The sequence below is a fragment of the Anomaloglossus baeobatrachus genome, chromosome 5, assembly GCF_048569485.1.
Source record: "Anomaloglossus baeobatrachus isolate aAnoBae1 chromosome 5, aAnoBae1.hap1, whole genome shotgun sequence".
In the NCBI taxonomy this organism is placed as follows: Eukaryota; Metazoa; Chordata; class Amphibia; order Anura; family Aromobatidae; genus Anomaloglossus; species Anomaloglossus baeobatrachus.
The window spans coordinates 286,759,330-286,785,885 of NC_134357.1; the positions used below are offsets into that span (position 1 = coordinate 286,759,330).

The 26,556-nt window shown below is 41.3% G+C and overlaps 48 non-coding genes across 48 annotated transcripts; all 48 read left to right on the forward strand.

Moving 5' to 3' along the window:
* Window positions 1-27: 27 nt before the first annotated feature.
* On the forward strand, window positions 28-109 carry TRNAL-UAG (transfer RNA leucine (anticodon UAG)). Its single transcript has one exon. It is a non-coding gene; the product is annotated as a tRNA-Leu (tRNA).
* Window positions 110-554: 445 nt separating this feature from the next.
* On the forward strand, window positions 555-636 carry TRNAL-AAG (transfer RNA leucine (anticodon AAG)). Its single transcript has one exon. It is a non-coding gene; the product is annotated as a tRNA-Leu (tRNA).
* Window positions 637-1,121: 485 nt separating this feature from the next.
* Window positions 1,122-1,203, forward strand: TRNAL-UAG (transfer RNA leucine (anticodon UAG)). Its single transcript has one exon. It is a non-coding gene; the product is annotated as a tRNA-Leu (tRNA).
* A 445-nt stretch (window positions 1,204-1,648) lies between these two features.
* Window positions 1,649-1,730, forward strand: TRNAL-AAG (transfer RNA leucine (anticodon AAG)). The gene has a single exon. It is a non-coding gene; the product is annotated as a tRNA-Leu (tRNA).
* A 485-nt stretch (window positions 1,731-2,215) lies between these two features.
* Window positions 2,216-2,297, forward strand: TRNAL-UAG (transfer RNA leucine (anticodon UAG)). Its single transcript has one exon. It is a non-coding gene; the product is annotated as a tRNA-Leu (tRNA).
* A 445-nt stretch (window positions 2,298-2,742) lies between these two features.
* On the forward strand, window positions 2,743-2,824 carry TRNAL-AAG (transfer RNA leucine (anticodon AAG)). The gene has a single exon. It is a non-coding gene; the product is annotated as a tRNA-Leu (tRNA).
* A 485-nt stretch (window positions 2,825-3,309) lies between these two features.
* Window positions 3,310-3,391, forward strand: TRNAL-UAG (transfer RNA leucine (anticodon UAG)). The gene has a single exon. It is a non-coding gene; the product is annotated as a tRNA-Leu (tRNA).
* Window positions 3,392-3,836: 445 nt separating this feature from the next.
* On the forward strand, window positions 3,837-3,918 carry TRNAL-AAG (transfer RNA leucine (anticodon AAG)). Its single transcript has one exon. It is a non-coding gene; the product is annotated as a tRNA-Leu (tRNA).
* A 485-nt stretch (window positions 3,919-4,403) lies between these two features.
* Window positions 4,404-4,485, forward strand: TRNAL-UAG (transfer RNA leucine (anticodon UAG)). The gene has a single exon. It is a non-coding gene; the product is annotated as a tRNA-Leu (tRNA).
* Window positions 4,486-4,930: 445 nt separating this feature from the next.
* TRNAL-AAG (transfer RNA leucine (anticodon AAG)) lies at window positions 4,931-5,012 on the forward strand. The gene has a single exon. It is a non-coding gene; the product is annotated as a tRNA-Leu (tRNA).
* Window positions 5,013-5,497: 485 nt separating this feature from the next.
* Window positions 5,498-5,579, forward strand: TRNAL-UAG (transfer RNA leucine (anticodon UAG)). Its single transcript has one exon. It is a non-coding gene; the product is annotated as a tRNA-Leu (tRNA).
* A 445-nt stretch (window positions 5,580-6,024) lies between these two features.
* On the forward strand, window positions 6,025-6,106 carry TRNAL-AAG (transfer RNA leucine (anticodon AAG)). Its single transcript has one exon. It is a non-coding gene; the product is annotated as a tRNA-Leu (tRNA).
* A 485-nt stretch (window positions 6,107-6,591) lies between these two features.
* TRNAL-UAG (transfer RNA leucine (anticodon UAG)) lies at window positions 6,592-6,673 on the forward strand. The gene has a single exon. It is a non-coding gene; the product is annotated as a tRNA-Leu (tRNA).
* A 445-nt stretch (window positions 6,674-7,118) lies between these two features.
* TRNAL-AAG (transfer RNA leucine (anticodon AAG)) lies at window positions 7,119-7,200 on the forward strand. The gene has a single exon. It is a non-coding gene; the product is annotated as a tRNA-Leu (tRNA).
* A 485-nt stretch (window positions 7,201-7,685) lies between these two features.
* Window positions 7,686-7,767, forward strand: TRNAL-UAG (transfer RNA leucine (anticodon UAG)). Its single transcript has one exon. It is a non-coding gene; the product is annotated as a tRNA-Leu (tRNA).
* A 445-nt stretch (window positions 7,768-8,212) lies between these two features.
* Window positions 8,213-8,294, forward strand: TRNAL-AAG (transfer RNA leucine (anticodon AAG)). The gene has a single exon. It is a non-coding gene; the product is annotated as a tRNA-Leu (tRNA).
* A 485-nt stretch (window positions 8,295-8,779) lies between these two features.
* TRNAL-UAG (transfer RNA leucine (anticodon UAG)) lies at window positions 8,780-8,861 on the forward strand. Its single transcript has one exon. It is a non-coding gene; the product is annotated as a tRNA-Leu (tRNA).
* Window positions 8,862-9,306: 445 nt separating this feature from the next.
* TRNAL-AAG (transfer RNA leucine (anticodon AAG)) lies at window positions 9,307-9,388 on the forward strand. The gene has a single exon. It is a non-coding gene; the product is annotated as a tRNA-Leu (tRNA).
* Window positions 9,389-10,400: 1,012 nt separating this feature from the next.
* Window positions 10,401-10,482, forward strand: TRNAL-AAG (transfer RNA leucine (anticodon AAG)). The gene has a single exon. It is a non-coding gene; the product is annotated as a tRNA-Leu (tRNA).
* A 485-nt stretch (window positions 10,483-10,967) lies between these two features.
* On the forward strand, window positions 10,968-11,049 carry TRNAL-UAG (transfer RNA leucine (anticodon UAG)). Its single transcript has one exon. It is a non-coding gene; the product is annotated as a tRNA-Leu (tRNA).
* A 445-nt stretch (window positions 11,050-11,494) lies between these two features.
* TRNAL-AAG (transfer RNA leucine (anticodon AAG)) lies at window positions 11,495-11,576 on the forward strand. Its single transcript has one exon. It is a non-coding gene; the product is annotated as a tRNA-Leu (tRNA).
* Window positions 11,577-12,061: 485 nt separating this feature from the next.
* TRNAL-UAG (transfer RNA leucine (anticodon UAG)) lies at window positions 12,062-12,143 on the forward strand. The gene has a single exon. It is a non-coding gene; the product is annotated as a tRNA-Leu (tRNA).
* A 445-nt stretch (window positions 12,144-12,588) lies between these two features.
* Window positions 12,589-12,670, forward strand: TRNAL-AAG (transfer RNA leucine (anticodon AAG)). The gene has a single exon. It is a non-coding gene; the product is annotated as a tRNA-Leu (tRNA).
* Window positions 12,671-13,155: 485 nt separating this feature from the next.
* On the forward strand, window positions 13,156-13,237 carry TRNAL-UAG (transfer RNA leucine (anticodon UAG)). Its single transcript has one exon. It is a non-coding gene; the product is annotated as a tRNA-Leu (tRNA).
* A 445-nt stretch (window positions 13,238-13,682) lies between these two features.
* On the forward strand, window positions 13,683-13,764 carry TRNAL-AAG (transfer RNA leucine (anticodon AAG)). Its single transcript has one exon. It is a non-coding gene; the product is annotated as a tRNA-Leu (tRNA).
* A 485-nt stretch (window positions 13,765-14,249) lies between these two features.
* Window positions 14,250-14,331, forward strand: TRNAL-UAG (transfer RNA leucine (anticodon UAG)). Its single transcript has one exon. It is a non-coding gene; the product is annotated as a tRNA-Leu (tRNA).
* A 445-nt stretch (window positions 14,332-14,776) lies between these two features.
* TRNAL-AAG (transfer RNA leucine (anticodon AAG)) lies at window positions 14,777-14,858 on the forward strand. Its single transcript has one exon. It is a non-coding gene; the product is annotated as a tRNA-Leu (tRNA).
* A 485-nt stretch (window positions 14,859-15,343) lies between these two features.
* TRNAL-UAG (transfer RNA leucine (anticodon UAG)) lies at window positions 15,344-15,425 on the forward strand. Its single transcript has one exon. It is a non-coding gene; the product is annotated as a tRNA-Leu (tRNA).
* A 445-nt stretch (window positions 15,426-15,870) lies between these two features.
* On the forward strand, window positions 15,871-15,952 carry TRNAL-AAG (transfer RNA leucine (anticodon AAG)). The gene has a single exon. It is a non-coding gene; the product is annotated as a tRNA-Leu (tRNA).
* Window positions 15,953-16,437: 485 nt separating this feature from the next.
* TRNAL-UAG (transfer RNA leucine (anticodon UAG)) lies at window positions 16,438-16,519 on the forward strand. Its single transcript has one exon. It is a non-coding gene; the product is annotated as a tRNA-Leu (tRNA).
* Window positions 16,520-16,964: 445 nt separating this feature from the next.
* Window positions 16,965-17,046, forward strand: TRNAL-AAG (transfer RNA leucine (anticodon AAG)). Its single transcript has one exon. It is a non-coding gene; the product is annotated as a tRNA-Leu (tRNA).
* A 485-nt stretch (window positions 17,047-17,531) lies between these two features.
* On the forward strand, window positions 17,532-17,613 carry TRNAL-UAG (transfer RNA leucine (anticodon UAG)). The gene has a single exon. It is a non-coding gene; the product is annotated as a tRNA-Leu (tRNA).
* Window positions 17,614-18,058: 445 nt separating this feature from the next.
* On the forward strand, window positions 18,059-18,140 carry TRNAL-AAG (transfer RNA leucine (anticodon AAG)). The gene has a single exon. It is a non-coding gene; the product is annotated as a tRNA-Leu (tRNA).
* A 485-nt stretch (window positions 18,141-18,625) lies between these two features.
* TRNAL-UAG (transfer RNA leucine (anticodon UAG)) lies at window positions 18,626-18,707 on the forward strand. The gene has a single exon. It is a non-coding gene; the product is annotated as a tRNA-Leu (tRNA).
* Window positions 18,708-19,152: 445 nt separating this feature from the next.
* TRNAL-AAG (transfer RNA leucine (anticodon AAG)) lies at window positions 19,153-19,234 on the forward strand. Its single transcript has one exon. It is a non-coding gene; the product is annotated as a tRNA-Leu (tRNA).
* Window positions 19,235-19,719: 485 nt separating this feature from the next.
* Window positions 19,720-19,801, forward strand: TRNAL-UAG (transfer RNA leucine (anticodon UAG)). The gene has a single exon. It is a non-coding gene; the product is annotated as a tRNA-Leu (tRNA).
* Window positions 19,802-20,246: 445 nt separating this feature from the next.
* TRNAL-AAG (transfer RNA leucine (anticodon AAG)) lies at window positions 20,247-20,328 on the forward strand. Its single transcript has one exon. It is a non-coding gene; the product is annotated as a tRNA-Leu (tRNA).
* A 485-nt stretch (window positions 20,329-20,813) lies between these two features.
* Window positions 20,814-20,895, forward strand: TRNAL-UAG (transfer RNA leucine (anticodon UAG)). The gene has a single exon. It is a non-coding gene; the product is annotated as a tRNA-Leu (tRNA).
* Window positions 20,896-21,340: 445 nt separating this feature from the next.
* On the forward strand, window positions 21,341-21,422 carry TRNAL-AAG (transfer RNA leucine (anticodon AAG)). The gene has a single exon. It is a non-coding gene; the product is annotated as a tRNA-Leu (tRNA).
* Window positions 21,423-21,907: 485 nt separating this feature from the next.
* TRNAL-UAG (transfer RNA leucine (anticodon UAG)) lies at window positions 21,908-21,989 on the forward strand. Its single transcript has one exon. It is a non-coding gene; the product is annotated as a tRNA-Leu (tRNA).
* Window positions 21,990-22,434: 445 nt separating this feature from the next.
* On the forward strand, window positions 22,435-22,516 carry TRNAL-AAG (transfer RNA leucine (anticodon AAG)). Its single transcript has one exon. It is a non-coding gene; the product is annotated as a tRNA-Leu (tRNA).
* Window positions 22,517-23,001: 485 nt separating this feature from the next.
* On the forward strand, window positions 23,002-23,083 carry TRNAL-UAG (transfer RNA leucine (anticodon UAG)). Its single transcript has one exon. It is a non-coding gene; the product is annotated as a tRNA-Leu (tRNA).
* Window positions 23,084-23,528: 445 nt separating this feature from the next.
* On the forward strand, window positions 23,529-23,610 carry TRNAL-AAG (transfer RNA leucine (anticodon AAG)). Its single transcript has one exon. It is a non-coding gene; the product is annotated as a tRNA-Leu (tRNA).
* Window positions 23,611-24,095: 485 nt separating this feature from the next.
* On the forward strand, window positions 24,096-24,177 carry TRNAL-UAG (transfer RNA leucine (anticodon UAG)). Its single transcript has one exon. It is a non-coding gene; the product is annotated as a tRNA-Leu (tRNA).
* A 445-nt stretch (window positions 24,178-24,622) lies between these two features.
* On the forward strand, window positions 24,623-24,704 carry TRNAL-AAG (transfer RNA leucine (anticodon AAG)). The gene has a single exon. It is a non-coding gene; the product is annotated as a tRNA-Leu (tRNA).
* A 485-nt stretch (window positions 24,705-25,189) lies between these two features.
* On the forward strand, window positions 25,190-25,271 carry TRNAL-UAG (transfer RNA leucine (anticodon UAG)). Its single transcript has one exon. It is a non-coding gene; the product is annotated as a tRNA-Leu (tRNA).
* A 445-nt stretch (window positions 25,272-25,716) lies between these two features.
* Window positions 25,717-25,798, forward strand: TRNAL-AAG (transfer RNA leucine (anticodon AAG)). Its single transcript has one exon. It is a non-coding gene; the product is annotated as a tRNA-Leu (tRNA).
* A 485-nt stretch (window positions 25,799-26,283) lies between these two features.
* TRNAL-UAG (transfer RNA leucine (anticodon UAG)) lies at window positions 26,284-26,365 on the forward strand. Its single transcript has one exon. It is a non-coding gene; the product is annotated as a tRNA-Leu (tRNA).
* The last annotated feature ends 191 nt before the right edge of the window (window positions 26,366-26,556 follow it).

Consider the following 26,556-nt stretch of genomic DNA (forward strand, 5'->3'; position numbering starts at 1 on the left):
CAAGGACATTTTATCGCTTTTCACCCAGGTAGCATGGCCGAGCGGTCTAAGGCGCTGGATTTAGGCTCCAGTCTCTTTGGAGGCGTGGGTTCAAATCCCACTGCTGCCAGCTTTTAGTGTTGGGCAAAGAACAATCTTGTGACGATTAGCAAATTAGGTAAATCAGTGAGTTTTCAGAAATACCTGGACTGTGTCAGTATGGAATCGAGGAAGCATTTGCAGCAACATGGTTCGTGGGGTCTAGATGTGCTGGTTTAAGGTTGCAGTCTCTTTGGGTGTGTGGGTTTGAATCCCGCTGGTGCCACTCTTACTACCTCGGAGGTTTTCAAATTCTTATCTCATGTAGCGTAATGATTTGCTTACTTTTTACTGAGCTTATCCTTTAATCTTTTCATATGATACTTGTATATTTTGATGTTTAGGAAAAGACAATTCTCAGAATTATTGCTTTGTCTTTTTGGAGAGTGATATGCCCATTACCACACATACACTACTTTAAAATGAAATCAGCTATACTTGCCTTACTCCAAGGAAGTTGACACGGCTGTCATCCAGGTAGCATGGCCGAGCGGTCTAAGGCGCTGGATTAAGGCTCCAGTCTCTTTGGAGGCGTGGGTTCAAATCCCACTGCTGCCAGCTTTTGCAGTCAGGAAGTTCATGAAAAGTCGAATTTAATAGTAGATTGGGTTGTGCAAAGAACAATCTTGTGATGATGATCAAATTAGGTAAATCAGTGAGTTTTCAGAAATACCTGAACAGTTTTGCTATTTAATGGAGCAAGCATTTGCAGTGTCATGGTCGTGGAGTCTAGATGTGCTGGATTAAGGCTGCAGTCTCTTTGGGTGTGTGGGCTTGAATCCCTCTGCTGCCACCTCCACTACCTCTGAGGTTTTCAAATTCTTATCTCATGTAGCTTAATGATTTGCTTACTTTTAAATGAGCTTATCCTTTAATCTTTTCATATGATACTTGTACATTTTGATGTTTAGGAAAAGACAATTCTCAGAATTATTGCTTTGTCCTGTTGGAGAGAGATATGCCCGTTAGCACACATACACTACTTTAAAATAAAATCAGCTATACTTCCCTTACTCCAAGGACATTTTATCGCTTTTCACCCAGGTAGCATGGCCGAGCGGTCTAAGGCGCTGGATTTAGGCTCCAGTCTCTTTGGAGGCGTGGGTTCAAATCCCACTGCTGCCAGCTTTTAGTGTTGGGCAAAGAACAATCTTGTGACGATTAGCAAATTAGGTAAATCAGTGAGTTTTCAGAAATACCTTGACTGTGTCAGTATGGAATCGAGGAAGCATTTGCAGCAACATGGTTCGTGGGGTCTAGATGTGCTGGTTTAAGGTTGCAGTCTCTTTGGGTGTGTGGGTTTGAATCCCGCTGGTGCCACTCTTACTACCTCGGAGGTTTTCAAATTCTTATCTCATGTAGCGTAATGATTTGCTTACTTTTTACTGAGCTTATCCTTTAATCTTTTCATATGATACTTGTATATTTTGATGTTTAGGAAAAGACAATTCTCAGAATTATTGCTTTGTCTTTTTGGAGAGTGATATGCCCATTACCACACATACACTACTTTAAAATGAAATCAGCTATACTTGCCTTACTCCAAGGAAGTTGACACGGCTGTCATCCAGGTAGCATGGCCGAGCGGTCTAAGGCGCTGGATTAAGGCTCCAGTCTCTTTGGAGGCGTGGGTTCAAATCCCACTGCTGCCAGCTTTTGCAGTCAGGAAGTTCATGAAAAGTCGAATTTAATAGTAGATTGGGTTGTGCAAAGAACAATCTTGTGATGATGATCAAATTAGGTAAATCAGTGAGTTTTCAGAAATACCTGAACAGTTTTGCTATTTAATGGAGCAAGCATTTGCAGTGTCATGGTCGTGGAGTCTAGATGTGCTGGATTAAGGCTGCAGTCTCTTTGGGTGTGTGGGCTTGAATCCCTCTGCTGCCACCTCCACTACCTCTGAGGTTTTCAAATTCTTATCTCATGTAGCTTAATGATTTGCTTACTTTTAAATGAGCTTATCCTTTAATCTTTTCATATGATACTTGTACATTTTGATGTTTAGGAAAAGACAATTCTCAGAATTATTGCTTTGTCCTGTTGGAGAGAGATATGCCCGTTAGCACACATACACTACTTTAAAATAAAATCAGCTATACTTCCCTTACTCCAAGGACATTTTATCGCTTTTCACCCAGGTAGCATGGCCGAGCGGTCTAAGGCGCTGGATTTAGGCTCCAGTCTCTTTGGAGGCGTGGGTTCAAATCCCACTGCTGCCAGCTTTTAGTGTTGGGCAAAGAACAATCTTGTGACGATTAGCAAATTAGGTAAATCAGTGAGTTTTCAGAAATACCTGGACTGTGTCAGTATGGAATCGAGGAAGCATTTGCAGCAACATGGTTCGTGGGGTCTAGATGTGCTGGTTTAAGGTTGCAGTCTCTTTGGGTGTGTGGGTTTGAATCCCGCTGGTGCCACTCTTACTACCTCGGAGGTTTTCAAATTCTTATCTCATGTAGCGTAATGATTTGCTTACTTTTTACTGAGCTTATCCTTTAATCTTTTCATATGATACTTGTATATTTTGATGTTTAGGAAAAGACAATTCTCAGAATTATTGCTTTGTCTTTTTGGAGAGTGATATGCCCATTACCACACATACACTACTTTAAAATGAAATCAGCTATACTTGCCTTACTCCAAGGAAGTTGACACGGCTGTCATCCAGGTAGCATGGCCGAGCGGTCTAAGGCGCTGGATTAAGGCTCCAGTCTCTTTGGAGGCGTGGGTTCAAATCCCACTGCTGCCAGCTTTTGCAGTCAGGAAGTTCATGAAAAGTCGAATTTAATAGTAGATTGGGTTGTGCAAAGAACAATCTTGTGATGATGATCAAATTAGGTAAATCAGTGAGTTTTCAGAAATACCTGAACAGTTTTGCTATTTAATGGAGCAAGCATTTGCAGTGTCATGGTCGTGGAGTCTAGATGTGCTGGATTAAGGCTGCAGTCTCTTTGGGTGTGTGGGCTTGAATCCCTCTGCTGCCACCTCCACTACCTCTGAGGTTTTCAAATTCTTATCTCATGTAGCTTAATGATTTGCTTACTTTTAAATGAGCTTATCCTTTAATCTTTTCATATGATACTTGTACATTTTGATGTTTAGGAAAAGACAATTCTCAGAATTATTGCTTTGTCCTGTTGGAGAGAGATATGCCCGTTAGCACACATACACTACTTTAAAATAAAATCAGCTATACTTCCCTTACTCCAAGGACATTTTATCGCTTTTCACCCAGGTAGCATGGCCGAGCGGTCTAAGGCGCTGGATTTAGGCTCCAGTCTCTTTGGAGGCGTGGGTTCAAATCCCACTGCTGCCAGCTTTTAGTGTTGGGCAAAGAACAATCTTGTGACGATTAGCAAATTAGGTAAATCAGTGAGTTTTCAGAAATACCTGGACTGTGTCAGTATGGAATCGAGGAAGCATTTGCAGCAACATGGTTCGTGGGGTCTAGATGTGCTGGTTTAAGGTTGCAGTCTCTTTGGGTGTGTGGGTTTGAATCCCGCTGGTGCCACTCTTACTACCTCGGAGGTTTTCAAATTCTTATCTCATGTAGCGTAATGATTTGCTTACTTTTTACTGAGCTTATCCTTTAATCTTTTCATATGATACTTGTATATTTTGATGTTTAGGAAAAGACAATTCTCAGAATTATTGCTTTGTCTTTTTGGAGAGTGATATGCCCATTACCACACATACACTACTTTAAAATGAAATCAGCTATACTTGCCTTACTCCAAGGAAGTTGACACGGCTGTCATCCAGGTAGCATGGCCGAGCGGTCTAAGGCGCTGGATTAAGGCTCCAGTCTCTTTGGAGGCGTGGGTTCAAATCCCACTGCTGCCAGCTTTTGCAGTCAGGAAGTTCATGAAAAGTCGAATTTAATAGTAGATTGGGTTGTGCAAAGAACAATCTTGTGATGATGATCAAATTAGGTAAATCAGTGAGTTTTCAGAAATACCTGAACAGTTTTGCTATTTAATGGAGCAAGCATTTGCAGTGTCATGGTCGTGGAGTCTAGATGTGCTGGATTAAGGCTGCAGTCTCTTTGGGTGTGTGGGCTTGAATCCCTCTGCTGCCACCTCCACTACCTCTGAGGTTTTCAAATTCTTATCTCATGTAGCTTAATGATTTGCTTACTTTTAAATGAGCTTATCCTTTAATCTTTTCATATGATACTTGTACATTTTGATGTTTAGGAAAAGACAATTCTCAGAATTATTGCTTTGTCCTGTTGGAGAGAGATATGCCCGTTAGCACACATACACTACTTTAAAATAAAATCAGCTATACTTCCCTTACTCCAAGGACATTTTATCGCTTTTCACCCAGGTAGCATGGCCGAGCGGTCTAAGGCGCTGGATTTAGGCTCCAGTCTCTTTGGAGGCGTGGGTTCAAATCCCACTGCTGCCAGCTTTTAGTGTTGGGCAAAGAACAATCTTGTGACGATTAGCAAATTAGGTAAATCAGTGAGTTTTCAGAAATACCTTGACTGTGTCAGTATGGAATCGAGGAAGCATTTGCAGCAACATGGTTCGTGGGGTCTAGATGTGCTGGTTTAAGGTTGCAGTCTCTTTGGGTGTGTGGGTTTGAATCCCGCTGGTGCCACTCTTACTACCTCGGAGGTTTTCAAATTCTTATCTCATGTAGCGTAATGATTTGCTTACTTTTTACTGAGCTTATCCTTTAATCTTTTCATATGATACTTGTATATTTTGATGTTTAGGAAAAGACAATTCTCAGAATTATTGCTTTGTCTTTTTGGAGAGTGATATGCCCATTACCACACATACACTACTTTAAAATGAAATCAGCTATACTTGCCTTACTCCAAGGAAGTTGACACGGCTGTCATCCAGGTAGCATGGCCGAGCGGTCTAAGGCGCTGGATTAAGGCTCCAGTCTCTTTGGAGGCGTGGGTTCAAATCCCACTGCTGCCAGCTTTTGCAGTCAGGAAGTTCATGAAAAGTCGAATTTAATAGTAGATTGGGTTGTGCAAAGAACAATCTTGTGATGATGATCAAATTAGGTAAATCAGTGAGTTTTCAGAAATACCTGAACAGTTTTGCTATTTAATGGAGCAAGCATTTGCAGTGTCATGGTCGTGGAGTCTAGATGTGCTGGATTAAGGCTGCAGTCTCTTTGGGTGTGTGGGCTTGAATCCCTCTGCTGCCACCTCCACTACCTCTGAGGTTTTCAAATTCTTATCTCATGTAGCTTAATGATTTGCTTACTTTTAAATGAGCTTATCCTTTAATCTTTTCATATGATACTTGTACATTTTGATGTTTAGGAAAAGACAATTCTCAGAATTATTGCTTTGTCCTGTTGGAGAGAGATATGCCCGTTAGCACACATACACTACTTTAAAATAAAATCAGCTATACTTCCCTTACTCCAAGGACATTTTATCGCTTTTCACCCAGGTAGCATGGCCGAGCGGTCTAAGGCGCTGGATTTAGGCTCCAGTCTCTTTGGAGGCGTGGGTTCAAATCCCACTGCTGCCAGCTTTTAGTGTTGGGCAAAGAACAATCTTGTGACGATTAGCAAATTAGGTAAATCAGTGAGTTTTCAGAAATACCTGGACTGTGTCAGTATGGAATCGAGGAAGCATTTGCAGCAACATGGTTCGTGGGGTCTAGATGTGCTGGTTTAAGGTTGCAGTCTCTTTGGGTGTGTGGGTTTGAATCCCGCTGGTGCCACTCTTACTACCTCGGAGGTTTTCAAATTCTTATCTCATGTAGCGTAATGATTTGCTTACTTTTTACTGAGCTTATCCTTTAATCTTTTCATATGATACTTGTATATTTTGATGTTTAGGAAAAGACAATTCTCAGAATTATTGCTTTGTCTTTTTGGAGAGTGATATGCCCATTACCACACATACACTACTTTAAAATGAAATCAGCTATACTTGCCTTACTCCAAGGAAGTTGACACGGCTGTCATCCAGGTAGCATGGCCGAGCGGTCTAAGGCGCTGGATTAAGGCTCCAGTCTCTTTGGAGGCGTGGGTTCAAATCCCACTGCTGCCAGCTTTTGCAGTCAGGAAGTTCATGAAAAGTCGAATTTAATAGTAGATTGGGTTGTGCAAAGAACAATCTTGTGATGATGATCAAATTAGGTAAATCAGTGAGTTTTCAGAAATACCTGAACAGTTTTGCTATTTAATGGAGCAAGCATTTGCAGTGTCATGGTCGTGGAGTCTAGATGTGCTGGATTAAGGCTGCAGTCTCTTTGGGTGTGTGGGCTTGAATCCCTCTGCTGCCACCTCCACTACCTCTGAGGTTTTCAAATTCTTATCTCATGTAGCTTAATGATTTGCTTACTTTTAAATGAGCTTATCCTTTAATCTTTTCATATGATACTTGTACATTTTGATGTTTAGGAAAAGACAATTCTCAGAATTATTGCTTTGTCCTGTTGGAGAGAGATATGCCCGTTAGCACACATACACTACTTTAAAATAAAATCAGCTATACTTCCCTTACTCCAAGGACATTTTATCGCTTTTCACCCAGGTAGCATGGCCGAGCGGTCTAAGGCGCTGGATTTAGGCTCCAGTCTCTTTGGAGGCGTGGGTTCAAATCCCACTGCTGCCAGCTTTTAGTGTTGGGCAAAGAACAATCTTGTGACGATTAGCAAATTAGGTAAATCAGTGAGTTTTCAGAAATACCTTGACTGTGTCAGTATGGAATCGAGGAAGCATTTGCAGCAACATGGTTCGTGGGGTCTAGATGTGCTGGTTTAAGGTTGCAGTCTCTTTGGGTGTGTGGGTTTGAATCCCGCTGGTGCCACTCTTACTACCTCGGAGGTTTTCAAATTCTTATCTCATGTAGCGTAATGATTTGCTTACTTTTTACTGAGCTTATCCTTTAATCTTTTCATATGATACTTGTATATTTTGATGTTTAGGAAAAGACAATTCTCAGAATTATTGCTTTGTCTTTTTGGAGAGTGATATGCCCATTACCACACATACACTACTTTAAAATGAAATCAGCTATACTTGCCTTACTCCAAGGAAGTTGACACGGCTGTCATCCAGGTAGCATGGCCGAGCGGTCTAAGGCGCTGGATTAAGGCTCCAGTCTCTTTGGAGGCGTGGGTTCAAATCCCACTGCTGCCAGCTTTTGCAGTCAGGAAGTTCATGAAAAGTCGAATTTAATAGTAGATTGGGTTGTGCAAAGAACAATCTTGTGATGATGATCAAATTAGGTAAATCAGTGAGTTTTCAGAAATACCTGAACAGTTTTGCTATTTAATGGAGCAAGCATTTGCAGTGTCATGGTCGTGGAGTCTAGATGTGCTGGATTAAGGCTGCAGTCTCTTTGGGTGTGTGGGCTTGAATCCCTCTGCTGCCACCTCCACTACCTCTGAGGTTTTCAAATTCTTATCTCATGTAGCTTAATGATTTGCTTACTTTTAAATGAGCTTATCCTTTAATCTTTTCATATGATACTTGTACATTTTGATGTTTAGGAAAAGACAATTCTCAGAATTATTGCTTTGTCCTGTTGGAGAGAGATATGCCCGTTAGCACACATACACTACTTTAAAATAAAATCAGCTATACTTCCCTTACTCCAAGGACATTTTATCGCTTTTCACCCAGGTAGCATGGCCGAGCGGTCTAAGGCGCTGGATTTAGGCTCCAGTCTCTTTGGAGGCGTGGGTTCAAATCCCACTGCTGCCAGCTTTTAGTGTTGGGCAAAGAACAATCTTGTGACGATTAGCAAATTAGGTAAATCAGTGAGTTTTCAGAAATACCTGGACTGTGTCAGTATGGAATCGAGGAAGCATTTGCAGCAACATGGTTCGTGGGGTCTAGATGTGCTGGTTTAAGGTTGCAGTCTCTTTGGGTGTGTGGGTTTGAATCCCGCTGGTGCCACTCTTACTACCTCGGAGGTTTTCAAATTCTTATCTCATGTAGCGTAATGATTTGCTTACTTTTTACTGAGCTTATCCTTTAATCTTTTCATATGATACTTGTATATTTTGATGTTTAGGAAAAGACAATTCTCAGAATTATTGCTTTGTCTTTTTGGAGAGTGATATGCCCATTACCACACATACACTACTTTAAAATGAAATCAGCTATACTTGCCTTACTCCAAGGAAGTTGACACGGCTGTCATCCAGGTAGCATGGCCGAGCGGTCTAAGGCGCTGGATTAAGGCTCCAGTCTCTTTGGAGGCGTGGGTTCAAATCCCACTGCTGCCAGCTTTTGCAGTCAGGAAGTTCATGAAAAGTCGAATTTAATAGTAGATTGGGTTGTGCAAAGAACAATCTTGTGATGATGATCAAATTAGGTAAATCAGTGAGTTTTCAGAAATACCTGAACAGTTTTGCTATTTAATGGAGCAAGCATTTGCAGTGTCATGGTCGTGGAGTCTAGATGTGCTGGATTAAGGCTGCAGTCTCTTTGGGTGTGTGGGCTTGAATCCCTCTGCTGCCACCTCCACTACCTCTGAGGTTTTCAAATTCTTATCTCATGTAGCTTAATGATTTGCTTACTTTTAAATGAGCTTATCCTTTAATCTTTTCATATGATACTTGTACATTTTGATGTTTAGGAAAAGACAATTCTCAGAATTATTGCTTTGTCCTGTTGGAGAGAGATATGCCCGTTAGCACACATACACTACTTTAAAATAAAATCAGCTATACTTCCCTTACTCCAAGGACATTTTATCTCTTTTCACCCAGGTAGCATGGCCGAGCGGTCTAAGGCGCTGGATTTAGGCTCCAGTCTCTTTGGAGGCGTGGGTTCAAATCCCACTGCTGCCAGCTTTTAGTGTTGGGCAAAGAACAATCTTGTGACGATTAGCAAATTAGGTAAATCAGTGAGTTTTCAGAAATACCTTGACTGTGTCAGTATGGAATCGAGGAAGCATTTGCAGCAACATGGTTCGTGGGGTCTAGATGTGCTGGTTTAAGGTTGCAGTCTCTTTGGGTGTGTGGGTTTGAATCCCGCTGGTGCCACTCTTACTACCTCGGAGGTTTTCAAATTCTTATCTCATGTAGCGTAATGATTTGCTTACTTTTTACTGAGCTTATCCTTTAATCTTTTCATATGATACTTGTATATTTTGATGTTTAGGAAAAGACAATTCTCAGAATTATTGCTTTGTCTTTTTGGAGAGTGATATGCCCATTACCACACATACACTACTTTAAAATGAAATCAGCTATACTTGCCTTACTCCAAGGAAGTTGACACGGCTGTCATCCAGGTAGCATGGCCGAGCGGTCTAAGGCGCTGGATTAAGGCTCCAGTCTCTTTGGAGGCGTGGGTTCAAATCCCACTGCTGCCAGCTTTTGCAGTCAGGAAGTTCATGAAAAGTCGAATTTAATAGTAGATTGGGTTGTGCAAAGAACAATCTTGTGATGATGATCAAATTAGGTAAATCAGTGAGTTTTCAGAAATACCTGAACAGTTTTGCTATTTAATGGAGCAAGCATTTGCAGTGTCATGGTCGTGGAGTCTAGATGTGCTGGATTAAGGCTGCAGTCTCTTTGGGTGTGTGGGCTTGAATCCCTCTGCTGCCACCTCCACTACCTCTGAGGTTTTCAAATTCTTATCTCATGTAGCTTAATGATTTGCTTACTTTTAAATGAGCTTATCCTTTAATCTTTTCATATGATACTTGTACATTTTGATGTTTAGGAAAAGACAATTCTCAGAATTATTGCTTTGTCCTGTTGGAGAGAGATATGCCCGTTAGCACACATACACTACTTTAAAATAAAATCAGCTATACTTCCCTTACTCCAAGGACATTTTATCGCTTTTCACCCAGGTAGCATGGCCGAGCGGTCTAAGGCGCTGGATTTAGGCTCCAGTCTCTTTGGTGGCGTGGGTTCAAATCCCACTGCTGCCAGCTTTTAGTGTTGGGCAAAGAACAATCTTGTGACGATTAGCAAATTAGGTAAATCAGTGAGTTTTCAGAAATACCTTGACTGTGTCAGTATGGAATCGAGGAAGCATTTGCAGCAACATGGTTCGTGGGGTCTAGATGTGCTGGTTTAAGGTTGCAGTCTCTTTGGGTGTGTGGGTTTGAATCCCGCTGGTGCCACTCTTACTACCTCGGAGGTTTTCAAATTCTTATCTCATGTAGCGTAATGATTTGCTTACTTTTTACTGAGCTTATCCTTTAATCTTTTCATATGATACTTGTATATTTTGATGTTTAGGAAAAGACAATTCTCAGAATTATTGCTTTGTCTTTTTGGAGAGTGATATGCCCATTACCACACATACACTACTTTAAAATGAAATCAGCTATACTTGCCTTACTCCAAGGAAGTTGACACGGCTGTCATCCAGGTAGCATGGCCGAGCGGTCTAAGGCGCTGGATTAAGGCTCCAGTCTCTTTGGAGGCGTGGGTTCAAATCCCACTGCTGCCAGCTTTTGCAGTCAGGAAGTTCATGAAAAGTCGAATTTAATAGTAGATTGGGTTGTGCAAAGAACAATCTTGTGATGATGATCAAATTAGGTAAATCAGTGAGTTTTCAGAAATACCTGAACAGTTTTGCTATTTAATGGAGCAAGCATTTGCAGTGTCATGGTCGTGGAGTCTAGATGTGCTGGATTAAGGCTGCAGTCTCTTTGGGTGTGTGGGCTTGAATCCCTCTGCTGCCACCTCCACTACCTCTGAGGTTTTCAAATTCTTATCTCATGTAGCTTAATGATTTGCTTACTTTTAAATGAGCTTATCCTTTAATCTTTTCATATGATACTTGTACATTTTGATGTTTAGGAAAAGACAATTCTCAGAATTATTGCTTTGTCCTGTTGGAGAGAGATATGCCCGTTAGCACACATACACTACTTTAAAATAAAATCAGCTATACTTCCCTTACTCCAAGGACATTTTATCTCTTTTCACCCAGGTAGCATGGCCGAGCGGTCTAAGGCGCTGGATTTAGGCTCCAGTCTCTTTGGAGGCGTGGGTTCAAATCCCACTGCTGCCAGCTTTTAGTGTTGGGCAAAGAACAATCTTGTGACGATTAGCAAATTAGGTAAATCAGTGAGTTTTCAGAAATACCTTGACTGTGTCAGTATGGAATCGAGGAAGCATTTGCAGCAACATGGTTCGTGGGGTCTAGATGTGCTGGTTTAAGGTTGCAGTCTCTTTGGGTGTGTGGGTTTGAATCCCGCTGGTGCCACTCTTACTACCTCGGAGGTTTTCAAATTCTTATCTCATGTAGCGTAATGATTTGCTTACTTTTTACTGAGCTTATCCTTTAATCTTTTCATATGATACTTGTATATTTTGATGTTTAGGAAAAGACAATTCTCAGAATTATTGCTTTGTCTTTTTGGAGAGTGATATGCCCATTACCACACATACACTACTTTAAAATGAAATCAGCTATACTTGCCTTACTCCAAGGAAGTTGACACGGCTGTCATCCAGGTAGCATGGCCGAGCGGTCTAAGGCGCTGGATTAAGGCTCCAGTCTCTTTGGAGGCGTGGGTTCAAATCCCACTGCTGCCAGCTTTTGCAGTCAGGAAGTTCATGAAAAGTCGAATTTAATAGTAGATTGGGTTGTGCAAAGAACAATCTTGTGATGATGATCAAATTAGGTAAATCAGTGAGTTTTCAGAAATACCTGAACAGTTTTGCTATTTAATGGAGCAAGCATTTGCAGTGTCATGGTCGTGGAGTCTAGATGTGCTGGATTAAGGCTGCAGTCTCTTTGGGTGTGTGGGCTTGAATCCCTCTGCTGCCACCTCCACTACCTCTGAGGTTTTCAAATTCTTATCTCATGTAGCTTAATGATTTGCTTACTTTTAAATGAGCTTATCCTTTAATCTTTTCATATGATACTTGTACATTTTGATGTTTAGGAAAAGACAATTCTCAGAATTATTGCTTTGTCCTGTTGGAGAGAGATATGCCCGTTAGCACACATACACTACTTTAAAATAAAATCAGCTATACTTCCCTTACTCCAAGGACATTTTATCGCTTTTCACCCAGGTAGCATGGCCGAGCGGTCTAAGGCGCTGGATTTAGGCTCCAGTCTCTTTGGAGGCGTGGGTTCAAATCCCACTGCTGCCAGCTTTTAGTGTTGGGCAAAGAACAATCTTGTGACGATTAGCAAATTAGGTAAATCAGTGAGTTTTCAGAAATACCTGGACTGTGTCAGTATGGAATCGAGGAAGCATTTGCAGCAACATGGTTCGTGGGGTCTAGATGTGCTGGTTTAAGGTTGCAGTCTCTTTGGGTGTGTGGGTTTGAATCCCGCTGGTGCCACTCTTACTACCTCGGAGGTTTTCAAATTCTTATCTCATGTAGCGTAATGATTTGCTTACTTTTTACTGAGCTTATCCTTTAATCTTTTCATATGATACTTGTATATTTTGATGTTTAGGAAAAGACAATTCTCAGAATTATTGCTTTGTCTTTTTGGAGAGTGATATGCCCATTACCACACATACACTACTTTAAAATGAAATCAGCTATACTTGCCTTACTCCAAGGAAGTTGACACGGCTGTCATCCAGGTAGCATGGCCGAGCGGTCTAAGGCGCTGGATTAAGGCTCCAGTCTCTTTGGAGGCGTGGGTTCAAATCCCACTGCTGCCAGCTTTTGCAGTCAGGAAGTTCATGAAAAGTCGAATTTAATAGTAGATTGGGTTGTGCAAAGAACAATCTTGTGATGATGATCAAATTAGGTAAATCAGTGAGTTTTCAGAAATACCTGAACAGTTTTGCTATTTAATGGAGCAAGCATTTGCAGTGTCATGGTCGTGGAGTCTAGATGTGCTGGATTAAGGCTGCAGTCTCTTTGGGTGTGTGGGCTTGAATCCCTCTGCTGCCACCTCCACTACCTCTGAGGTTTTCAAATTCTTATCTCATGTAGCTTAATGATTTGCTTACTTTTAAATGAGCTTATCCTTTAATCTTTTCATATGATACTTGTACATTTTGATGTTTAGGAAAAGACAATTCTCAGAATTATTGCTTTGTCCTGTTGGAGAGAGATATGCCCGTTAGCACACATACACTACTTTAAAATAAAATCAGCTATACTTCCCTTACTCCAAGGACATTTTATCGCTTTTCACCCAGGTAGCATGGCCGAGCGGTCTAAGGCGCTGGATTTAGGCTCCAGTCTCTTTGGAGGCGTGGGTTCAAATCCCACTGCTGCCAGCTTTTAGTGTTGGGCAAAGAACAATCTTGTGACGATTAGCAAATTAGGTAAATCAGTGAGTTTTCAGAAATACCTTGACTGTGTCAGTATGGAATCGAGGAAGCATTTGCAGCAACATGGTTCGTGGGGTCTAGATGTGCTGGTTTAAGGTTGCAGTCTCTTTGGGTGTGTGGGTTTGAATCCCGCTGGTGCCACTCTTACTACCTCGGAGGTTTTCAAATTCTTATCTCATGTAGCGTAATGATTTGCTTACTTTTTACTGAGCTTATCCTTTAATCTTTTCATATGATACTTGTATATTTTGATGTTTAGGAAAAGACAATTCTCAGAATTATTGCTTTGTCTTTTTGGAGAGTGATATGCCCATTACCACACATACACTACTTTAAAATGAAATCAGCTATACTTGCCTTACTCCAAGGAAGTTGACACGGCTGTCATCCAGGTAGCATGGCCGAGCGGTCTAAGGCGCTGGATTAAGGCTCCAGTCTCTTTGGAGGCGTGGGTTCAAATCCCACTGCTGCCAGCTTTTGCAGTCAGGAAGTTCATGAAAAGTCGAATTTAATAGTAGATTGGGTTGTGCAAAGAACAATCTTGTGATGATGATCAAATTAGGTAAATCAGTGAGTTTTCAGAAATACCTGAACAGTTTTGCTATTTAATGGAGCAAGCATTTGCAGTGTCATGGTCGTGGAGTCTAGATGTGCTGGATTAAGGCTGCAGTCTCTTTGGGTGTGTGGGCTTGAATCCCTCTGCTGCCACCTCCACTACCTCTGAGGTTTTCAAATTCTTATCTCATGTAGCTTAATGATTTGCTTACTTTTAAATGAGCTTATCCTTTAATCTTTTCATATGATACTTGTACATTTTGATGTTTAGGAAAAGACAATTCTCAGAATTATTGCTTTGTCCTGTTGGAGAGAGATATGCCCGTTAGCACACATACACTACTTTAAAATAAAATCAGCTATACTTCCCTTACTCCAAGGACATTTTATCGCTTTTCACCCAGGTAGCATGGCCGAGCGGTCTAAGGCGCTGGATTTAGGCTCCAGTCTCTTTGGAGGCGTGGGTTCAAATCCCACTGCTGCCAGCTTTTAGTGTTGGGCAAAGAACAATCTTGTGACGATTAGCAAATTAGGTAAATCAGTGAGTTTTCAGAAATACCTGGACTGTGTCAGTATGGAATCGAGGAAGCATTTGCAGCAACATGGTTCGTGGGGTCTAGATGTGCTGGTTTAAGGTTGCAGTCTCTTTGGGTGTGTGGGTTTGAATCCCGCTGGTGCCACTCTTACTACCTCGGAGGTTTTCAAATTCTTATCTCATGTAGCGTAATGATTTGCTTACTTTTTACTGAGCTTATCCTTTAATCTTTTCATATGATACTTGTATATTTTGATGTTTAGGAAAAGACAATTCTCAGAATTATTGCTTTGTCTTTTTGGAGAGTGATATGCCCATTACCACACATACACTACTTTAAAATGAAATCAGCTATACTTGCCTTACTCCAAGGAAGTTGACACGGCTGTCATCCAGGTAGCATGGCCGAGCGGTCTAAGGCGCTGGATTAAGGCTCCAGTCTCTTTGGAGGCGTGGGTTCAAATCCCACTGCTGCCAGCTTTTGCAGTCAGGAAGTTCATGAAAAGTCGAATTTAATAGTAGATTGGGTTGTGCAAAGAACAATCTTGTGATGATGATCAAATTAGGTAAATCAGTGAGTTTTCAGAAATACCTGAACAGTTTTGCTATTTAATGGAGCAAGCATTTGCAGTGTCATGGTCGTGGAGTCTAGATGTGCTGGATTAAGGCTGCAGTCTCTTTGGGTGTGTGGGCTTGAATCCCTCTGCTGCCACCTCCACTACCTCTGAGGTTTTCAAATTCTTATCTCATGTAGCTTAATGATTTGCTTACTTTTAAATGAGCTTATCCTTTAATCTTTTCATATGATACTTGTACATTTTGATGTTTAGGAAAAGACAATTCTCAGAATTATTGCTTTGTCCTGTTGGAGAGAGATATGCCCGTTAGCACACATACACTACTTTAAAATAAAATCAGCTATACTTCCCTTACTCCAAGGACATTTTATCGCTTTTCACCCAGGTAGCATGGCCGAGCGGTCTAAGGCGCTGGATTTAGGCTCCAGTCTCTTTGGAGGCGTGGGTTCAAATCCCACTGCTGCCAGCTTTTAGTGTTGGGCAAAGAACAATCTTGTGACGATTAGCAAATTAGGTAAATCAGTGAGTTTTCAGAAATACCTTGACTGTGTCAGTATGGAATCGAGGAAGCATTTGCAGCAACATGGTTCGTGGGGTCTAGATGTGCTGGTTTAAGGTTGCAGTCTCTTTGGGTGTGTGGGTTTGAATCCCGCTGGTGCCACTCTTACTACCTCGGAGGTTTTCAAATTCTTATCTCATGTAGCGTAATGATTTGCTTACTTTTTACTGAGCTTATCCTTTAATCTTTTCATATGATACTTGTATATTTTGATGTTTAGGAAAAGACAATTCTCAGAATTATTGCTTTGTCTTTTTGGAGAGTGATATGCCCATTACCACACATACACTACTTTAAAATGAAATCAGCTATACTTGCCTTACTCCAAGGAAGTTGACACGGCTGTCATCCAGGTAGCATGGCCGAGCGGTCTAAGGCGCTGGATTAAGGCTCCAGTCTCTTTGGAGGCGTGGGTTCAAATCCCACTGCTGCCAGCTTTTGCAGTCAGGAAGTTCATGAAAAGTCGAATTTAATAGTAGATTGGGTTGTGCAAAGAACAATCTTGTGATGATGATCAAATTAGGTAAATCAGTGAGTTTTCAGAAATACCTGAACAGTTTTGCTATTTAATGGAGCAAGCATTTGCAGTGTCATGGTCGTGGAGTCTAGATGTGCTGGATTAAGGCTGCAGTCTCTTTGGGTGTGTGGGCTTGAATCCCTCTGCTGCCACCTCCACTACCTCTGAGGTTTTCAAATTCTTATCTCATGTAGCTTAATGATTTGCTTACTTTTAAATGAGCTTATCCTTTAATCTTTTCATATGATACTTGTACATTTTGATGTTTAGGAAAAGACAATTCTCAGAATTATTGCTTTGTCCTGTTGGAGAGAGATATGCCCGTTAGCACACATACACTACTTTAAAATAAAATCAGCTATACTTCCCTTACTCCAAGGACATTTTATCGCTTTTCACCCAGGTAGCATGGCCGAGCGGTCTAAGGCGCTGGATTTAGGCTCCAGTCTCTTTGGAGGCGTGGGTTCAAATCCCACTGCTGCCAGCTTTTAGTGTTGGGCAAAGAACAATCTTGTGACGATTAGCAAATTAGGTAAATCAGTGAGTTTTCAGAAATACCTGGACTGTGTCAGTATGGAATCGAGGAAGCATTTGCAGCAACATGGTTCGTGGGGTCTAGATGTGCTGGTTTAAGGTTGCAGTCTCTTTGGGTGTGTGGGTTTGAATCCCGCTGGTGCCACTCTTACTACCTCGGAGGTTTTCAAATTCTTATCTCATGTAGCGTAATGATTTGCTTACTTTTTACTGAGCTTATCCTTTAATCTTTTCATATGATACTTGTATATTTTGATGTTTAGGAAAAGACAATTCTCAGAATTATTGCTTTGTCTTTTTGGAGAGTGATATGCCCATTACCACACATACACTACTTTAAAATGAAATCAGCTATACTTGCCTTACTCCAAGGAAGTTGACACGGCTGTCATCCAGGTAGCATGGCCGAGCGGTCTAAGGCGCTGGATTAAGGCTCCAGTCTCTTTGGAGGCGTGGGTTCAAATCCCACTGCTGCCAGCTTTTGCAGTCAGGAAGTTCATGAAAAGTCGAATTTAATAGTAGATTGGGTTGTGCAAAGAACAATCTTGTGATGATGATCAAATTAGGTAAATCAGTGAGTTTTCAGAAATACCTGAACAGTTTTGCTATTTAATGGAGCAAGCATTTGCAGTGTCATGGTCGTGGAGTCTAGATGTGCTGGATTAAGGCTGCAGTCTCTTTGGGTGTGTGGGCTTGAATCCCTCTGCTGCCACCTCCACTACCTCTGAGGTTTTCAAATTCTTATCTCATGTAGCTTAATGATTTGCTTACTTTTAAATGAGCTTATCCTTTAATCTTTTCATATGATACTTGTACATTTTGATGTTTAGGAAAAGACAATTCTCAGAATTATTGCTTTGTCCTGTTGGAGAGAGATATGCCCGTTAGCACACATACACTACTTTAAAATAAAATCAGCTATACTTCCCTTACTCCAAGGACATTTTATCGCTTTTCACCCAGGTAGCATGGCCGAGCGGTCTAAGGCGCTGGATTTAGGCTCCAGTCTCTTTGGAGGCGTGGGTTCAAATCCCACTGCTGCCAGCTTTTAGTGTTGGGCAAAGAACAATCTTGTGACGATTAGCAAATTAGGTAAATCAGTGAGTTTTCAGAAATACCTGGACTGTGTCAGTATGGAATCGAGGAAGCATTTGCAGCAACATGGTTCGTGGGGTCTAGATGTGCTGGTTTAAGGTTGCAGTCTCTTTGGGTGTGTGGGTTTGAATCCCGCTGGTGCCACTCTTACTACCTCGGAGGTTTTCAAATTCTTATCTCATGTAGCGTAATGATTTGCTTACTTTTTACTGAGCTTATCCTTTAATCTTTTCATATGATACTTGTATATTTTGATGTTTAGGAAAAGACAATTCTCAGAATTATTGCTTTGTCTTTTTGGAGAGTGATATGCCCATTACCACACATACACTACTTTAAAATGAAATCAGCTATACTTGCCTTACTCCAAGGAAGTTGACACGGCTGTCATCCAGGTAGCATGGCCGAGCGGTCTAAGGCGCTGGATTAAGGCTCCAGTCTCTTTGGAGGCGTGGGTTCAAATCCCACTGCTGCCAGCTTTTGCAGTCAGGAAGTTCATGAAAAGTCGAATTTAATAGTAGATTGGGTTGTGCAAAGAACAATCTTGTGATGATGATCAAATTAGGTAAATCAGTGAGTTTTCAGAAATACCTGAACAGTTTTGCTATTTAATGGAGCAAGCATTTGCAGTGTCATGGTCGTGGAGTCTAGATGTGCTGGATTAAGGCTGCAGTCTCTTTGGGTGTGTGGGCTTGAATCCCTCTGCTGCCACCTCCACTACCTCTGAGGTTTTCAAATTCTTATCTCATGTAGCTTAATGATTTGCTTACTTTTAAATGAGCTTATCCTTTAATCTTTTCATATGATACTTGTACATTTTGATGTTTAGGAAAAGACAATTCTCAGAATTATTGCTTTGTCCTGTTGGAGAGAGATATGCCCGTTAGCACACATACACTACTTTAAAATAAAATCAGCTATACTTCCCTTACTCCAAGGACATTTTATCGCTTTTCACCCAGGTAGCATGGCCGAGCGGTCTAAGGCGCTGGATTTAGGCTCCAGTCTCTTTGGAGGCGTGGGTTCAAATCCCACTGCTGCCAGCTTTTAGTGTTGGGCAAAGAACAATCTTGTGACGATTAGCAAATTAGGTAAATCAGTGAGTTTTCAGAAATACCTTGACTGTGTCAGTATGGAATCGAGGAAGCATTTGCAGCAACATGGTTCGTGGGGTCTAGATGTGCTGGTTTAAGGTTGCAGTCTCTTTGGGTGTGTGGGTTTGAATCCCGCTGGTGCCACTCTTACTACCTCGGAGGTTTTCAAATTCTTATCTCATGTAGCGTAATGATTTGCTTACTTTTTACTGAGCTTATCCTTTAATCTTTTCATATGATACTTGTATATTTTGATGTTTAGGAAAAGACAATTCTCAGAATTATTGCTTTGTCTTTTTGGAGAGTGATATGCCCATTACCACACATACACTACTTTAAAATGAAATCAGCTATACTTGCCTTACTCCAAGGAAGTTGACACGGCTGTCATCCAGGTAGCATGGCCGAGCGGTCTAAGGCGCTGGATTAAGGCTCCAGTCTCTTTGGAGGCGTGGGTTCAAATCCCACTGCTGCCAGCTTTTGCAGTCAGGAAGTTCATGAAAAGTCGAATTTAATAGTAGATTGGGTTGTGCAAAGAACAATCTTGTGATGATGATCAAATTAGGTAAATCAGTGAGTTTTCAGAAATACCTGAACAGTTTTGCTATTTAATGGAGCAAGCATTTGCAGTGTCATGGTCGTGGAGTCTAGATGTGCTGGATTAAGGCTGCAGTCTCTTTGGGTGTGTGGGCTTGAATCCCTCTGCTGCCACCTCCACTACCTCTGAGGTTTTCAAATTCTTATCTCATGTAGCTTAATGATTTGCTTACTTTTAAATGAGCTTATCCTTTAATCTTTTCATATGATACTTGTACATTTTGATGTTTAGGAAAAGACAATTCTCAGAATTATTGCTTTGTCCTGTTGGAGAGAGATATGCCCGTTAGCACACATACACTACTTTAAAATAAAATCAGCTATACTTCCCTTACTCCAAGGACATTTTATCGCTTTTCACCCAGGTAGCATGGCCGAGCGGTCTAAGGCGCTGGATTTAGGCTCCAGTCTCTTTGGAGGCGTGGGTTCAAATCCCACTGCTGCCAGCTTTTAGTGTTGGGCAAAGAACAATCTTGTGACGATTAGCAAATTAGGTAAATCAGTGAGTTTTCAGAAATACCTGGACTGTGTCAGTATGGAATCGAGGAAGCATTTGCAGCAACATGGTTCGTGGGGTCTAGATGTGCTGGTTTAAGGTTGCAGTCTCTTTGGGTGTGTGGGTTTGAATCCCGCTGGTGCCACTCTTACTACCTCGGAGGTTTTCAAATTCTTATCTCATGTAGCGTAATGATTTGCTTACTTTTTACTGAGCTTATCCTTTAATCTTTTCATATGATACTTGTATATTTTGATGTTTAGGAAAAGACAATTCTCAGAATTATTGCTTTGTCTTTTTGGAGAGTGATATGCCCATTACCACACATACACTACTTTAAAATGAAATCAGCTATACTTGCCTTACTCCAAGGAAGTTGACACGGCTGTCATCCAGGTAGCATGGCCGAGCGGTCTAAGGCGCTGGATTAAGGCTCCAGTCTCTTTGGAGGCGTGGGTTCAAATCCCACTGCTGCCAGCTTTTGCAGTCAGGAAGTTCATGAAAAGTCGAATTTAATAGTAGATTGGGTTGTGCAAAGAACAATCTTGTGATGATGATCAAATTAGGTAAATCAGTGAGTTTTCAGAAATACCTGAACAGTTTTGCTATTTAATGGAGCAAGCATTTGCAGTGTCATGGTCGTGGAGTCTAGATGTGCTGGATTAAGGCTGCAGTCTCTTTGGGTGTGTGGGCTTGAATCCCTCTGCTGCCACCTCCACTACCTCTGAGGTTTTCAAATTCTTATCTCATGTAGCTTAATGATTTGCTTACTTTTAAATGAGCTTATCCTTTAATCTTTTCATATGATACTTGTACATTTTGATGTTTAGGAAAAGACAATTCTCAGAATTATTGCTTTGTCCTGTTGGAGAGAGATATGCCCGTTAGCACACATACACTACTTTAAAATAAAATCAGCTATACTTCCCTTACTCCAAGGACATTTTATCGCTTTTCACCCAGGTAGCATGGCCGAGCGGTCTAAGGCGCTGGATTTAGGCTCCAGTCTCTTTGGAGGCGTGGGTTCAAATCCCACTGCTGCCAGCTTTTAGTGTTGGGCAAAGAACAATCTTGTGACGATTAGCAAATTAGGTAAATCAGTGAGTTTTCAGAAATACCTTGACTGTGTCAGTATGGAATCGAGGAAGCATTTGCAGCAACATGGTTCGTGGGGTCTAGATGTGCTGGTTTAAGGTTGCAGTCTCTTTGGGTGTGTGGGTTTGAATCCCGCTGGTGCCACTCTTACTACCTCGGAGGTTTTCAAATTCTTATCTCATGTAGCGTAATGATTTGCTTACTTTTTACTGAGCTTATCCTTTAATCTTTTCATATGATACTTGTATATTTTGATGTTTAGGAAAAGACAATTCTCAGAATTATTGCTTTGTCTTTTTGGAGAGTGATATGCCCATTACCACACATACACTACTTTAAAATGAAATCAGCTATACTTGCCTTACTCCAAGGAAGTTGACACGGCTGTCATCCAGGTAGCATGGCCGAGCGGTCTAAGGCGCTGGATTAAGGCTCCAGTCTCTTTGGAGGCGTGGGTTCAAATCCCACTGCTGCCAGCTTTTGCAGTCAGGAAGTTCATGAAAAGTCGAATTTAATAGTAGATTGGGTTGTGCAAAGAACAATCTTGTGATGATGATCAAATTAGGTAAATCAGTGAGTTTTCAGAAATACCTGAACAGTTTTGCTATTTAATGGAGCAAGCATTTGCAGTGTCATGGTCGTGGAGTCTAGATGTGCTGGATTAAGGCTGCAGTCTCTTTGGGTGTGTGGGCTTGAATCCCTCTGCTGCCACCTCCACTACCTCTGAGGTTTTCAAATTCTTATCTCATGTAGCTTAATGATTTGCTTACTTTTAAATGAGCTTATCCTTTAATCTTTTCATATGATACTTGTACATTTTGATGTTTAGGAAAAGACAATTCTCAGAATTATTGCTTTGTCCTGTTGGAGAGAGATATGCCCGTTAGCACACATACACTACTTTAAAATAAAATCAGCTATACTTCCCTTACTCCAAGGACATTTTATCGCTTTTCACCCAGGTAGCATGGCCGAGCGGTCTAAGGCGCTGGATTTAGGCTCCAGTCTCTTTGGAGGCGTGGGTTCAAATCCCACTGCTGCCAGCTTTTAGTGTTGGGCAAAGAACAATCTTGTGACGATTAGCAAATTAGGTAAATCAGTGAGTTTTCAGAAATACCTGGACTGTGTCAGTATGGAATCGAGGAAGCATTTGCAGCAACATGGTTCGTGGGGTCTAGATGTGCTGGTTTAAGGTTGCAGTCTCTTTGGGTGTGTGGGTTTGAATCCCGCTGGTGCCACTCTTACTACCTCGGAGGTTTTCAAATTCTTATCTCATGTAGCGTAATGATTTGCTTACTTTTTACTGAGCTTATCCTTTAATCTTTTCATATGATACTTGTATATTTTGATGTTTAGGAAAAGACAATTCTCAGAATTATTGCTTTGTCTTTTTGGAGAGTGATATGCCCATTACCACACATACACTACTTTAAAATGAAATCAGCTATACTTGCCTTACTCCAAGGAAGTTGACACGGCTGTCATCCAGGTAGCATGGCCGAGCGGTCTAAGGCGCTGGATTAAGGCTCCAGTCTCTTTGGAGGCGTGGGTTCAAATCCCACTGCTGCCAGCTTTTGCAGTCAGGAAGTTCATGAAAAGTCGAATTTAATAGTAGATTGGGTTGTGCAAAGAACAATCTTGTGATGATGATCAAATTAGGTAAATCAGTGAGTTTTCAGAAATACCTGAACAGTTTTGCTATTTAATGGAGCAAGCATTTGCAGTGTCATGGTCGTGGAGTCTAGATGTGCTGGATTAAGGCTGCAGTCTCTTTGGGTGTGTGGGCTTGAATCCCTCTGCTGCCACCTCCACTACCTCTGAGGTTTTCAAATTCTTATCTCATGTAGCTTAATGATTTGCTTACTTTTAAATGAGCTTATCCTTTAATCTTTTCATATGATACTTGTACATTTTGATGTTTAGGAAAAGACAATTCTCAGAATTATTGCTTTGTCCTGTTGGAGAGAGATATGCCCGTTAGCACACATACACTACTTTAAAATAAAATCAGCTATACTTCCCTTACTCCAAGGACATTTTATCGCTTTTCACCCAGGTAGCATGGCCGAGCGGTCTAAGGCGCTGGATTTAGGCTCCAGTCTCTTTGGAGGCGTGGGTTCAAATCCCACTGCTGCCAGCTTTTAGTGTTGGGCAAAGAACAATCTTGTGACGATTAGCAAATTAGGTAAATCAGTGAGTTTTCAGAAATACCTTGACTGTGTCAGTATGGAATCGAGGAAGCATTTGCAGCAACATGGTTCGTGGGGTCTAGATGTGCTGGTTTAAGGTTGCAGTCTCTTTGGGTGTGTGGGTTTGAATCCCGCTGGTGCCACTCTTACTACCTCGGAGGTTTTCAAATTCTTATCTCATGTAGCGTAATGATTTGCTTACTTTTTACTGAGCTTATCCTTTAATCTTTTCATATGATACTTGTATATTTTGATGTTTAGGAAAAGACAATTCTCAGAATTATTGCTTTGTCTTTTTGGAGAGTGATATGCCCATTACCACACATACACTACTTTAAAATGAAATCAGCTATACTTGCCTTACTCCAAGGAAGTTGACACGGCTGTCATCCAGGTAGCATGGCCGAGCGGTCTAAGGCGCTGGATTAAGGCTCCAGTCTCTTTGGAGGCGTGGGTTCAAATCCCACTGCTGCCAGCTTTTGCAGTCAGGAAGTTCATGAAAAGTCGAATTTAATAGTAGATTGGGTTGTGCAAAGAACAATCTTGTGATGATGATCAAATTAGGTAAATCAGTGAGTTTTCAGAAATACCTGAACAGTTTTGCTATTTAATGGAGCAAGCATTTGCAGTGTCATGGTCGTGGAGTCTAGATGTGCTGGATTAAGGCTGCAGTCTCTTTGGGTGTGTGGGCTTGAATCCCTCTGCTGCCACCTCCACTACCTCTGAGGTTTTCAAATTCTTATCTCATGTAGCTTAATGATTTGCTTACTTTTAAATGAGCTTATCCTTTAATCTTTTCATATGATACTTGTACATTTTGATGTTTAGGAAAAGACAATTCTCAGAATTATTGCTTTGTCCTGTTGGAGAGAGATATGCCCGTTAGCACACATACACTACTTTAAAATAAAATCAGCTATACTTCCCTTACTCCAAGGACATTTTATCGCTTTTCACCCAGGTAGCATGGCCGAGCGGTCTAAGGCGCTGGATTTAGGCTCCAGTCTCTTTGGAGGCGTGGGTTCAAATCCCACTGCTGCCAGCTTTTAGTGTTGGGCAAAGAACAATCTTGTGACGATTAGCAAATTAGGTAAATCAGTGAGTTTTCAGAAATACCTGGACTGTGTCAGTATGGAATCGAGGAAGCATTTGCAGCAACATGGTTCGTGGGGTCTAGATGTGCTGGTTTAAGGTTGCAGTCTCTTTGGGTGTGTGGGTTTGAATCCCGCTGGTGCCACTCTTACTACCTCGGAGGTTTTCAAATTCTTATCTCATGTAGCGTAATGATTTGCTTACTTTTTACTGAGCTTATCCTTTAATCTTTTCATATGATACTTGTATATTTTGATGTTTAGGAAAAGACAATTCTCAGAATTATTGCTTTGTCTTTTTGGAGAGTGATATGCCCATTACCACACATACACTACTTTAAAATGAAATCAGCTATACTTGCCTTACTCCAAGGAAGTTGACACGGCTGTCATCCAGGTAGCATGGCCGAGCGGTCTAAGGCGCTGGATTAAGGCTCCAGTCTCTTTGGAGGCGTGGGTTCAAATCCCACTGCTGCCAGCTTTTGCAGTCAGGAAGTTCATGAAAAGTCGAATTTAATAGTAGATTGGGTTGTGCAAAGAACAATCTTGTGATGATGATCAAATTAGGTAAATCAGTGAGTTTTCAGAAATACCTGAACAGTTTTGCTATTTAATGGAGCAAGCATTTGCAGTGTCATGGTCGTGGAGTCTAGATGTGCTGGATTAAGGCTGCAGTCTCTTTGGGTGTGTGGGCTTGAATCCCTCTGCTGCCACCTCCACTACCTCTGAGGTTTTCAAATTCTTATCTCATGTAGCTTAATGATTTGCTTACTTTTAAATGAGCTTATCCTTTAATCTTTTCATATGATACTTGTACATTTTGATGTTTAGGAAAAGACAATTCTCAGAATTATTGCTTTGTCCTGTTGGAGAGAGATATGCCCGTTAGCACACATACACTACTTTAAAATAAAATCAGCTATACTTCCCTTACTCCAAGGACATTTTATCGCTTTTCACCCAGGTAGCATGGCCGAGCGGTCTAAGGCGCTGGATTTAGGCTCCAGTCTCTTTGGAGGCGTGGGTTCAAATCCCACTGCTGCCAGCTTTTAGTGTTGGGCAAAGAACAATCTTGTGACGATTAGCAAATTAGGTAAATCAGTGAGTTTTCAGAAATACCTGGACTGTGTCAGTATGGAATCGAGGAAGCATTTGCAGCAACATGGTTCGTGGGGTCTAGATGTGCTGGTTTAAGGTTGCAGTCTCTTTGGGTGTGTGGGTTTGAATCCCGCTGGTGCCACTCTTACTACCTCGGAGGTTTTCAAATTCTTATCTCATGTAGCGTAATGATTTGCTTACTTTTTACTGAGCTTATCCTTTAATCTTTTCATATGATACTTGTATATTTTGATGTTTAGGAAAAGACAATTCTCAGAATTATTGCTTTGTCTTTTTGGAGAGTGATATGCCCATTACCACACATACACTACTTTAAAATGAAATCAGCTATACTTGCCTTACTCCAAGGAAGTTGACACGGCTGTCATCCAGGTAGCATGGCCGAGCGGTCTAAGGCGCTGGATTAAGGCTCCAGTCTCTTTGGAGGCGTGGGTTCAAATCCCACTGCTGCCAGCTTTTGCAGTCAGGAAGTTCATGAAAAGTCGAATTTAATAGTAGATTGGGTTGTGCAAAGAACAATCTTGTGATGATGATCAAATTAGGTAAATCAGTGAGTTTTCAGAAATACCTGAACAGTTTTGCTATTTAATGGAGCAAGCATTTGCAGTGTCATGGTCGTGGAGTCTAGATGTGCTGGATTAAGGCTGCAGTCTCTTTGGGTGTGTGGGCTTGAATCCCTCTGCTGCCACCTCCACTACCTCTGAGGTTTTCAAATTCTTATCTCATGTAGCTTAATGATTTGCTTACTTTTAAATGAGCTTATCCTTTAATCTTTTCATATGATACTTGTACATTTTGATGTTTAGGAAAAGACAATTCTCAGAATTATTGCTTTGTCCTGTTGGAGAGAGATATGCCCGTTAGCACACATACACTACTTTAAAATAAAATCAGCTATACTTCCCTTACTCCAAGGACATTTTATCGCTTTTCACCCAGGTAGCATGGCCGAGCGGTCTAAGGCGCTGGATTTAGGCTCCAGTCTCTTTGGAGGCGTGGGTTCAAATCCCACTGCTGCCAGCTTTTAGTGTTGGGCAAAGAACAATCTTGTGACGATTAGCAAATTAGGTAAATCAGTGAGTTTTCAGAAATACCTGGACTGTGTCAGTATGGAATCGAGGAAGCATTTGCAGCAACATGGTTCGTGGGGTCTAGATGTGCTGGTTTAAGGTTGCAGTCTCTTTGGGTGTGTGGGTTTGAATCCCGCTGGT